The sequence below is a fragment of the Apodemus sylvaticus genome, chromosome 19 (genome assembly GCF_947179515.1).
Source record: "Apodemus sylvaticus chromosome 19, mApoSyl1.1, whole genome shotgun sequence".
NCBI lineage: Eukaryota > Metazoa > Chordata > Mammalia > Rodentia > Muridae > Apodemus > Apodemus sylvaticus.
Genome location: NC_067490.1, coordinates 56,123,424 through 56,134,230, shown reverse-complemented (window position 1 = coordinate 56,134,230; position 10,807 = coordinate 56,123,424). Strand labels below are relative to the sequence as shown.

Below are 10,807 nucleotides of genomic sequence, written 5' to 3'. Positions count from 1 at the left end.
AAATAAATGTCTTGAAATAATCATAATTAATGAGGGATCTTTAGAGATAAATATAATTTAAGAATTCATAGATGTAAGACACTAGATATGATATGAAAAATTTTCTATACATGTAAATTGATACGTAGTTCTATCTCTCAATGCCACCCTTTAACTAAATTACAGTACAGTTGAATAAGAAACTATAAAATAATCTTGGATATTTTAGTGGCTATTCCTGGTTGTCAACTTGACTATATCTGGAATGAACTACAGACTAGAATTGGAAGGCTCACCTATGAACCTAATTTGGAGGCTCAGAGATATAAGTTTCTGACCTGGATCTTGGCATGGAGAACTTGAATCATAGCGGCTAAGACAAGGAGATCTCCGAGTTCAAGATCATTTGGGATTAACGGTATGGATGCACATGCCTTTAATCTGGGCCACACCCTCTGCTGGAGACCCACAAGCTAATAATCTGGGCCACACCCTCTCTTGGAGACCTACAGCCTTTAATCTGGACTACACCCTCTGATGGAGATATATAAGGACATTGGAAGAAAGAAGATTCTCTCTCACTCTTCCTTACCTGCTTGCCTCGTGGGACTGAGAAACTGCTAGATCCTTGGACTTCCATCCACAGCTGCTGCTGATCATTGTTGGGGAGTTGGACTATAGACTGTAAGTCATTGACAAATTCCCTAACTATATAAAGACTATCCATATGTTCTGTGACTCTAGAGAACCCAAACTAAGTTGGTACTGGGAGTGGTTCTAGAGAAGCAGAAGTATAAGGATGAATGTTTCAAAATTTTGGAGTTGGTTGGTTGATCCAATATCACCTTCAACTACTGAAACTTCTCCAGATTCTCTCCCTCCTGGGAGCTCGGGGAATATTGAAGACCCATGGATGAAACTATATCTTAAGATTAAAGAAGCTAATGCCATTGATTATCTTGATGAATTAGGTGATTTGGTGATATACAATACTTTCTCCAAGTTGGGGAAAAAAAATCAGAAAATGATTTTGCTGGCTGGTTGCTCTTAGCATCTCGGGGGGAAAAACAATGAAGGAAAGGAAGGAGTTGTGTGATAAAATTGAAGAACTCCAGACTCAAGTAAACAATCTAAAAGTTGCTAAGTGTGCCCTTGAAAAGAATCTACTCTCTAGCAGCCATAGACCTCAAGTAGCAGAAAATCAAACTGAAGTCCTCATTATAAGGTTGGCTGAATTACAGCGAAAATTTAAGTCTCAACCTCAGAAGGTGTCAGCAGTTAAAGTAAGGGCATTAATTGGCAAAGAATGGGATCCTATAACTTGGGATGGGGATGTGTGGGAAGACCCTGTTGAAATTGAGAACTTTGAATCTTCAGATTTTTAAGAATTTGCTCCACCTGAAGAAGTAGTACCCTCAGCCCCACCCCTTGAAATAATGCCTTCTCCACTTGAGGATATTAATCCCTCAGAGTCTGATAAACTAGCAGTGACTTTTGCTGAAAATACTGATGTTTCTCAGGGCCCACCAATAGTTTCTTCTAGACCTATAACCAGACTCAAGGCAAAGCAGGCCCCTAAAGGGGAGATAGAAAGTGTAGTCCATGAGGAAATACACTATACTAATAAGGAGCTTAATGAGTTTGCTAATTCATTCAAGCAGAAGTCTGGGTAATATGCATGGGGATGGATTTTAAGAGTGTGGAATAATGGTGAAAGGAACATAAAAGTAGAGCAGGCTGAGTTTATTGGCATGGGCCCTCTGAGTGGAGATTCTAGTTTTAACATGGAAGTTCGCACAGTTAAAAAAAAGGTGTCAAAAGCTTGTTTGATGGCCTACTGAAAAGGAGTTGGAGATGCCTGATATCCCTTGGCTTAGTGTTGATGAAGGTATTTTAAGGCTTAGGGAAATTTCAATGTTAGAGTGGATACGTTGTGTAAACCCCAATCCTCCACAGTGGGAAGGTCCTGAAGATATGCCCTTCACCAGTCCTATAAGACCCAAACTGGTGAGAGGGGCACCAGCACATTTAAAGAGTTTTGTTCTTGCCCTTTTCCTTGTGCCAGAACTTAGGGTTGGAGATGCTGCTGCTCAATTAGATGAATTAAATTCAATGGGTTTAATTTGGCCCCGAGTGAACAAGGGCCAGGTGGCAGCATTGAATTGCCAGAGACAAGGTGATCGTAGTTATTATAATGGACAGCGTAAACAAAACAATGTTTATAATAACATACCCTGTAATGGGCAGAGAGGTGGAATTTATAATGATATAAGTCGTTTGAACCTTTGGTGCTGGCTAATCAATCATGGTGTTTCCAGGGATGAAATACATAGGAAACCTACTGCATATCTGTTTGATCTGTATAAGCAGAAAAATCCTCAAATAATAGAAAGGCTGCATTGGATCATGGCAAAAGGCAACCTCAGCCAGTGAATCCATTTACAGTCTTGAGCCAGTTTACAGATGCAGAACCCCTTCAATGAAGGGGTGTCCAGGCTATGAATTCCAGATGATTAAGACAAGTAGATCTCCCAGTTCAAGGTCATCTGGGATTAAAGGCATAGAGGTGCATGCCTTTAATCTAAGCCACACCGTCTGCAGGAGACCCACATGCCTTTAATCTTGTCCACACACTCTGTTGGAGACCTACAGCCTTTAATCCGGGCTATACCCTCTACTTCAGATATATAAGGACATTGGAAGAAGGAAGATTTACTCACTCTTCCTTGCCTGCTTGCCTTGTGGGACTGAGCAACTGCTAGATCCTTGGACTTCCATCCACAGCTGCTGCTGCCCATTTTGGGAGAGTTGAATTACAGACTGTAAGTCATCGACAAATTTTCTAACTATATAGAGTCTGCCCATACATTCTCTGACTCTAGAGAACCCAAGATAATACACAGGGGATCCATATTTCATAGAGATTTGCCTGCCTCTGCCTCACAAGTTCTAGGATTAAAGGCAGGTACCAAATTCCCAGCAAGTTTTGATTTCTAATTACTGGTGATTGGGCCATTTGTCATGGTGCACATGTGGAGGTGGGAGAAAACCTTTCAGATGTGTTATCTTCCTGGGATCTAGAAATACAACTGTGGTCTTCGAGTTTGGAACCAGTACTTTTAACTCTAAACCTGTCTAGGGTCACTGGTTAAATAGGTTCTCAAGGTCCATTTGATGAACTGAGGTTTCTACAGTTTTCTTCGAGAAAGGTACCACTGTTTTGTGTTTGGAATTTGATATTGTTGGACAAGTTCTCACTGTGTGGATCCAGTTGGCCTGAAACCCACAGAGATCCTCCTGTGTTTGCTTTTGGACTACTAGAATCAAAGGTAGGCACCAAATACTGAGAATGCATGGGTGCTTATTAAAGCTTTGCCTGCCAGCCCCCAGGCCCCTGTCATCCCTAAAATAGTATCACCTTGTACAGCTCTGGGGGGTCCTTGAATCCTCTCTCTAGAGCATCCTGGCTAGGAACTCAAAGAGATCTACCTCCATTTGCCTTCTGAGTGCTATGATTAAAGGGGTGTACCTCTATGCATGGCTAAAGAAATTTGTTCTCACTGTCTGGATCAGGCTGCCCTGAAACTCATAGACATGTTCCTGCTGTTACTGCTAGAGTTCAATGGTGTGTACCACGTGCAGGGATTGCACAGCTGTGTTGTTAGAGCCTTATTATTTCTTTGACTTCCATCTCATAATGCTTTGATCTTGGTTTTCACACTTATAACTAAGTACCCATCTTGATCATGATGGTTCTAAAGTCCTTGACCAAACATTATCCCAACTAAACTTCTCTGTAGCAAGGCTTGCAGGTTCATGCAACCAACTGCAACACTTTCACGTCATCAACATGAGCATATGGGTTTTGTTTCTTCCTTTCTTTGTTTTGTATTTGGCTTTTAATTATTGTGGTCTTGTTGTTTTGAGAGAAAACCTCGGTATTTAAACTTTTGCTAAAATACAACTCCCTACACAGTCAAGTACATGTTCACAGTAATGAATACACTGAAACAAATGCACAAACAGAGACATTAAAACCACATAGAGTAATTATATCCATATATAAACAAGTGTAGATATGAACTAACACAAGTCAGTCAAGCAGACAGAGGAATCTGGACTTTTTAATTCTGTGTTTTTGATTTCACACAAGAAGATCCTCCTTGGAGGACTGAATCAGAAACTCTGATTCAATCAACCAACAGCAGGAAATGTGAATCTTTACAAAAACAAACAAACAAACAAAAAAGCCAGGCAGTGGTGGCACACCCCTTTAATCCCAGCACTTGTGAGGCAGAGGCACGCAGATTTCTGAGTTTGAGGCCAGCCTGGTCTACAAAGTGAGTTCCAGAACAGCCAGGGCTACAGGGGGAAACCCTGTCTTGGGGTGGGGGGTGGGGGAATTCTTTAACAGGATTGAGTGGGTGGGGATTCAATGGACCAATGAGAAAGAAGAAGCTTGTGTGAGGAAGGTAGGGCTATGGGGAGGTGAGAGAAGAAAACTGTATAAAAGGCTCAGAGGAAGGCAAAGAGATGTCAGTGTCCTCAAGCTTGGATCACTGCCTGGTCCTGCTGGGAGTAGGAACCCTGGAGCCAGTGTCCATATCAGGTAAAAAATTTACCTCCATAAGGAGGTTTCCTGCAAGCTGGCCTAGCCTTATCATGATCTAGCTATAACTTCATTTCCAGTGTATATTGTTTAAATAGGATAGACTTCAGTTTTAATGAGAAATCGGATTACATGGGAATTGCTGAGGTTTTAAAGATAGAATGTCATTGAAGAATCTGGGCTTGAACTCTTTTTTTATTACAAGATATTTTAGATATTTTGTTTATTTACTTTTTTAAAAATTTATTTTGGTTTTTCGAGACAGGGTTTCTCTGTGTAGTCCTGGCTGTCCTGGAGCTCACTCTATAGACCAGGCTGCCCTTGAACTCAGAAATCTGCCTGCCTCTGCCACTGCTTCTGCCTCCCAAGTGCTGAGATTAAAGGCATGTGCCACCACTGCCTGGTGTTTATTTACATTTCAAAGGCTATTCCCTTTCCTCTTTTCTCCTCTGAAAGTCCCCTATCCATTCCCCTCCCCCTGCTGGCCAACCCACTCACTTCTGCTTCCCTGGTCTGTCATTCCCCTCTCCCCCCACACACACACACACTGGGACACTGAGCCTTCACAGGATCCAGCACCTCTCCTCCCATTGATGTCCAACAAGGCCATCCTCTGCTGTATATGCAGCTGGAGCCATGGGTCCCTCCATGTGTGCTCTTGATTGGTGGTTTAATCCCTCAGAGCTCCATAGGAGGGCTGGAACTCTTGGTCCTTCTGGTTTCATCCAGTTTTCTAGACTTTATCTGGAATTTCAGTTAGGTTCATCTTTATAATTTAATCTGTCTGTAGTCTCTTAAACTATGTTTCACAGATTATGGTTTTGCAAGTATATGAACTAGAATTTCTTCTAAAGTAGACCTTACAAATTACACTTGAGAAGGTTTCAGGAACACAAGCCGGAAATTCTGGCTTTTGGCTTGTGTCCCTGAAGCCACAGCTCACCCAGGATGTAAAGCTGTGGAAATGTGGTTGCTTCATTGTTGTCCAGATGATTAGACATTGTGTAAGATATGTATGTGTGTATGTATGTAAATATCCAGGAATGTAAAAAAAATGTATATAGCAACCACACCTGGAAACCAAATGAATGTACTGGGTGCAAAATATCACAATGCAGGCAAGACTTGGCTACAAGAAGACACCTCATCATTACATGAAATAAAATAAAAAGAAGTAGATTATCTGGAATTTTTGCTGAATGGAAGAGCATTTGTGTAGTGGAAACAGACCCCACTATGGAATAACTTCAATGAAGACATTTAAAATACTATTTTTTTAAAGATTTATTTATTATATGTGAGTACTCTGTAGCTGTCTTCAGACTCATCAAAAGAGGGCATCAGATCTCATTACAGATGGTTGTGATCCACCATAAGGTTGCTGAGATTTGAACTCATGACCTCCAGAAGAGCAGTGCTCTTAACCACTGAGCCATCTCTCCAGCCCCTAAAATCCTACTTTACTTGATTTTCCTGAACCTGAACTAGCATGAAATATACTTTATAGATTAGACTGGTGTGAAATTCTCCCAACTCTTCCTCTAAAGGGCTTCAGTTATGTTGTTTTAGAGGCTTGTTTGGCATCTACGCAGAGTTCTAAAAGCAAAGGGCTCTAGGCATGTATAGTGGAGGAAAAAAAGAAAATCCAAGGCTGCTAACCACACACAGGAGCATAGTGTGTGACAGTAAGCCTGGGCTACATAATGAGTTCCATTCAAGATTGGAAGGAGAGCCAACTGAACGGAAGCATCTTTTCTAGGCAATAACATATTTTAAAGTATAAACAAACATTTGGAAGTACTGATAGGTATAATGTCTCATCTCTTTCTTTGTCTGAACTCTAACTTGTCATGGGAAACTCCCCTCCCTGTAGCCTATGTAAACTTGGCTTCTCCTCTAAGACTCACATGAGCAGGCGCTCTCATTCAATAGCATGGCTTTTCAAATCTCTGGGGAAAGTTGCAGGTTTTAGTTAGGTTTTGCATTTTATGTATTTATGTATTTATTTTTATTTACTTCTTTAATTAATTAATTAATTAATTTATATTTATTTGTTTTGGTTTTTTGAGACAGGGTTTCTCTGTGTAGCCCTGGCTGGCCTCTAACTCAGATATCTGCCTGCTTCTGCCTCCCAAGTACTGGGATTAAAGGCATGTGCCAGAACCACCTGGCATAGGTTTTACATTTTAGATGTGGTCTGATTATATATCCAGGTGGCTATGAATTTTACCTCATTTCCCAAAACAATATAATATAGCCCAGATTTCTCACCCTGGCCTTCAAAGAGTTAAGTGATACATACATACAGGCATCTCATAGGATCTCCTTAGCCCTTCCCTGGAGGGATCAATCTATTGCAAGGACAATAAGCCTGGTTGCATCTGCGACATAAGCAGAATATTTTTTTCAGGGCCTGCAAAGATGTTCAGTGTCCTTTTTCCTGACACAAGACTTTGTCCAGTCTGAACCTTTGCTTTATACTAGACATGAGATTAAGAGAAGCATGGGTTGATATTCCATGCAACAGTGGATAACTTTTTCTACTGTGGGTGCTTAAAAGAGAATCCACATGCTGAGGGTGATTAATTTGTGGCTTGGAGACCACAGGACTGTATAATTGGGCAGACTGTGTTCTCCATTATTGCCAGAGCATGGGCTCTATATTTCTGGTTCATGCAATATGTGAGAAATAGGACTTCTGAAAACTTAGCCTGAAATTATGTCTCCTAAATGCTTCACCAGGTTGCTTCTGACTGAATATCTAGCAGGATGAGCACCTACAACCCTCCCACACTCCAGTAGCTGGCACTGGATGTGCTGCTGAGGAAAGATGCCATAAACTCCTCTGATCTGGTCTACCTGCCCACTGTGCTTTCCCCACCACTCTTCCTAGAGGCCTTCAATGGAAGACACACACAGATATTGAAGGCAATGGTGGCAGCCTGGCCCTTTACCTGCCTCCCTGTGGGGGCGCTGATGAAAACCCCTGATGTGGAGGACTTGCAAGCTGGATGGCATAGATATAGTGCTGACACAGAATGTTAGTCCCAGGTAAGCAAGGCCCAAGGAGGCTAAATGGTTAATCATGGGGATAGTGGTAAGACAAACATTAGGGCAGGAAGAATGGGGGAAACAGCACAGGGGATAATGATGCCATTGACATGGGGATATGTGGAAATACTATTCAATTTGAAAACTGACCTAAATGATAGTCATAGGTCAGGACAGCTCAGGGTACAAGGAACCATGTTAGGATGAGCCTTTCTGTGCCTTTCCTACAGGCACTAGATATGGAATAGACACAAGTCAAGAGCAAATGAATGAAGGGATGTGGGTCACGTCTCCAGATGCAGCTCCTTGCCTGCCTGGTGTGAAGTACTGTGATGGAGCTGATCTTAGACATGTGGGATCCAGGCTAACTCCATGTTGGTTCATTTTACATTATGAAACTTTGCCTTTATCTTTCACAGAAGCAGGAAGCTTCAAGTCCTGGACTTGAGAGATGTGCACCAGGATTTTTGGGATGTATGGGCTGGAAGAAAGGATGAAGTCTGCTCAGCAAAGACTGGGAATGAGAAACAAGTTGCAAAGCACATTCCTAGATATGCACTGAGGCAGTGTTTGAAGGTGGTCACTGACCTGAGCCTTGACTTCTCTCTGCAACAACATCAAACATGCTTACTACAATGGGCCCAGCAGAGAAAAGACTCTTTGAGGCTATGCTGTCTGAAGATGAAGATTTGTCACTTCCCAGTGGAGATTATCAGGGAGATCTTGAACATTTTTCAGCCAAACTATATTGAGGAATTGGAAATATACACAAAACAGGACCTATCCTTTCTAGGTTGCTTTGCACCTTGCTTTGGCCTGATGAGAAATCTTCGCAAATTCCATCTAAGGGAAATAAGATTGAGGATCTCAGTTAGTGGTGTGCTTCATTTTGCAGATGTGCTGCCAAACTCCTTTCTCAGTTCTCCAAACTCAACTATCTCCAACACCTCTCCATGAATGGTGGCTACTTTTCCAGTGACAACATGAAACTGTTGTTCAGGTAAGGAAGGATAGTGATCTGTTTCTGTTATAGCAACAACCTTTCCCTTTACTCCAGTCATTTGTGGGCATCTCAGGTGTGACGGTCATAGAGGATGTTACCGTGATGCACTTATTACACTATCAATGTGTGGACTGTTTCCTTCTTAATGGAGCTCACTTGATTCGGTCCCCACTTATGTTGAAGAGTATTGGCTGGGGTAAGGAATATTGAGAAAGCTGTCTTGTAAGCATGTCCATTGTGTGGGTCAGATGCTGTAAGTGTGCTTTCCATATTACCCTTTGGGATCCAGGCAAAACTGATTCAAGGTAAAAGGACAGATATGGGGAGGCTCCACAACTACCCTCTACAAAGATTTGTGAGAACAGGAATCCGTTTGTTCCTCTATTGGAGTCAGTCAGCCTCTACTTCTCCATAAAGATTTGAACACAAGTTTTGACTAAGTAGACGGGAAATCTGTGACACTGTGGTGGGGGTCATCAGTGTCAGAGGTGAAACACTGTGATCAGGGATAAAAACTGTGGAGATTGCCGGGACATGGATAAAGTCTGCAGGACATAGGCCAAGATATTGCCAGAACCCTTCTGTGCTAGTTCTTTCTAGGTGTGCTCTCCTAGTGTGATGGTGCAAACTCTAGTTCTCTGACAGAGTGAGGAAGGGTTGTTGCAGACATGCGGTCTGATCCCACCCTACCTGAGTGTAATATGCTTCAGTAAACAATGCTATGAGGAGACACCAACATGCTGTTTCCCCAGGGTAGACCTTCAACATAAGCATAGATTGACTCTACATATGTGGATTCTCTGTGTCAGTATCAATCTTACTAGAGTCCTCCAGCACCATGAGTCAGAAAATTTTTCTTGTTCTTTCTCTAGATGCCTGAAGAGTCCCTTGGAGTCCTTGTCTATGACTGTCTGCCAACTCTCCAAGTCAGACTTGAAACACACGTCAGTGTGTCAGAGGCTCTATCAACTGAAACACCTGCACTTCGATGATGTAGTGCTTCCCAAGTCCTGTTCCAAGAGTCTCTGAATTCCCCTAGAGAATGAATCTGAAACTCTGCAAACCCTGCAGTTAGAGAACTGCAGGATGAATGACTCTCAGCTCAAAATCCTTTTGCCTGCTCTGGGCCAGTGCTCACAGCTCACCTCTGTCAATTTCTATGAGAATGACTTCTCCACTGCTGTAATAAAGGACCTTCTGCAATGCATGGCCAATCAAAGCAAGCTGGTTGTTGAGCAGTACCCTGCCCCACTAGAGTGCTATGATCACGAGGGTTATCTTATAGTGGACAGATTTTCCAAACTGTGTCAAAATCTCATGGACATTCTCAGGGCCAGAAGGCAGCCCAAGACAATCACATTTGCTTCAGAAACCTGCCGTTATTGTTGGAGTCGCTGCATCTATGATATGAAGACCAGACTTTGCCATTGCTGGCGGTAAAGAAGAGGTTGATTCTAGATGCTAGGACATGATATCTGAGGAAGTACGTTCATCATGGGGTTCCGGAACTTTGTGGTTTCAAATCCATTGGAATCAAAATGGTGTTCTGTGTATGGAGACCACAAGGGTCACTTGAAATGAAGAATAAGATAATAACATCAGGTGTCTTGTAGAATCAGAAAGACGGTACTGCGTTTCTAAATGTGCCCCCATCGGGACAGAATCGCCAGTGACTTCCCCATGTTGTAAATATATGGCCAATTTATGAATGTTCTCCTCTCATGTGCTACTGAGTCACTGACCTCAGTTTTAGGTTTATGTTCATATTATCCTATGACATCATGATATATGATCAAAGAAATTATCATGTAAGACATATTGGTAGCATTAAAGTCAATTAAGACATTGTATTTTACTCTTTGCTTCCCACTCTTTGGCTCCTTGGTATGTACGCAGAATTGTCAAACTAATTGTGAGTGGCTCTTGAAAACCAACATCTGTCCAGAACCTTCCTTGTGATGTGATATGATGTGATTGTGGACTCAGTGTCATTCCTACACTAGACCCTGAAGTCACACACACTCTAGAAATGGGGTGTGGGGGAGTTGTTAAAAGTATCATTTTTCCCAGACATGGGCTATCATAAGACTTACTATGACCATAGTCTATCTTCTTGCTCTTCCATAATGTTGAATAGTTTTATCTGTGAAAGTGTGGTCCCACAA

At 42.0% G+C, this 10,807-nt stretch overlaps 1 pseudogene; it reads left to right on the top strand.

Annotated features, from left to right (window-relative positions):
- The first annotated feature begins 522 nt into the window (after positions 1–522).
- LOC127669149 (PRAME family member 7-like) lies at positions 523–10,497 on the top strand (annotated as a pseudogene).
- The last annotated feature ends 310 nt before the right edge of the window (positions 10,498–10,807 follow it).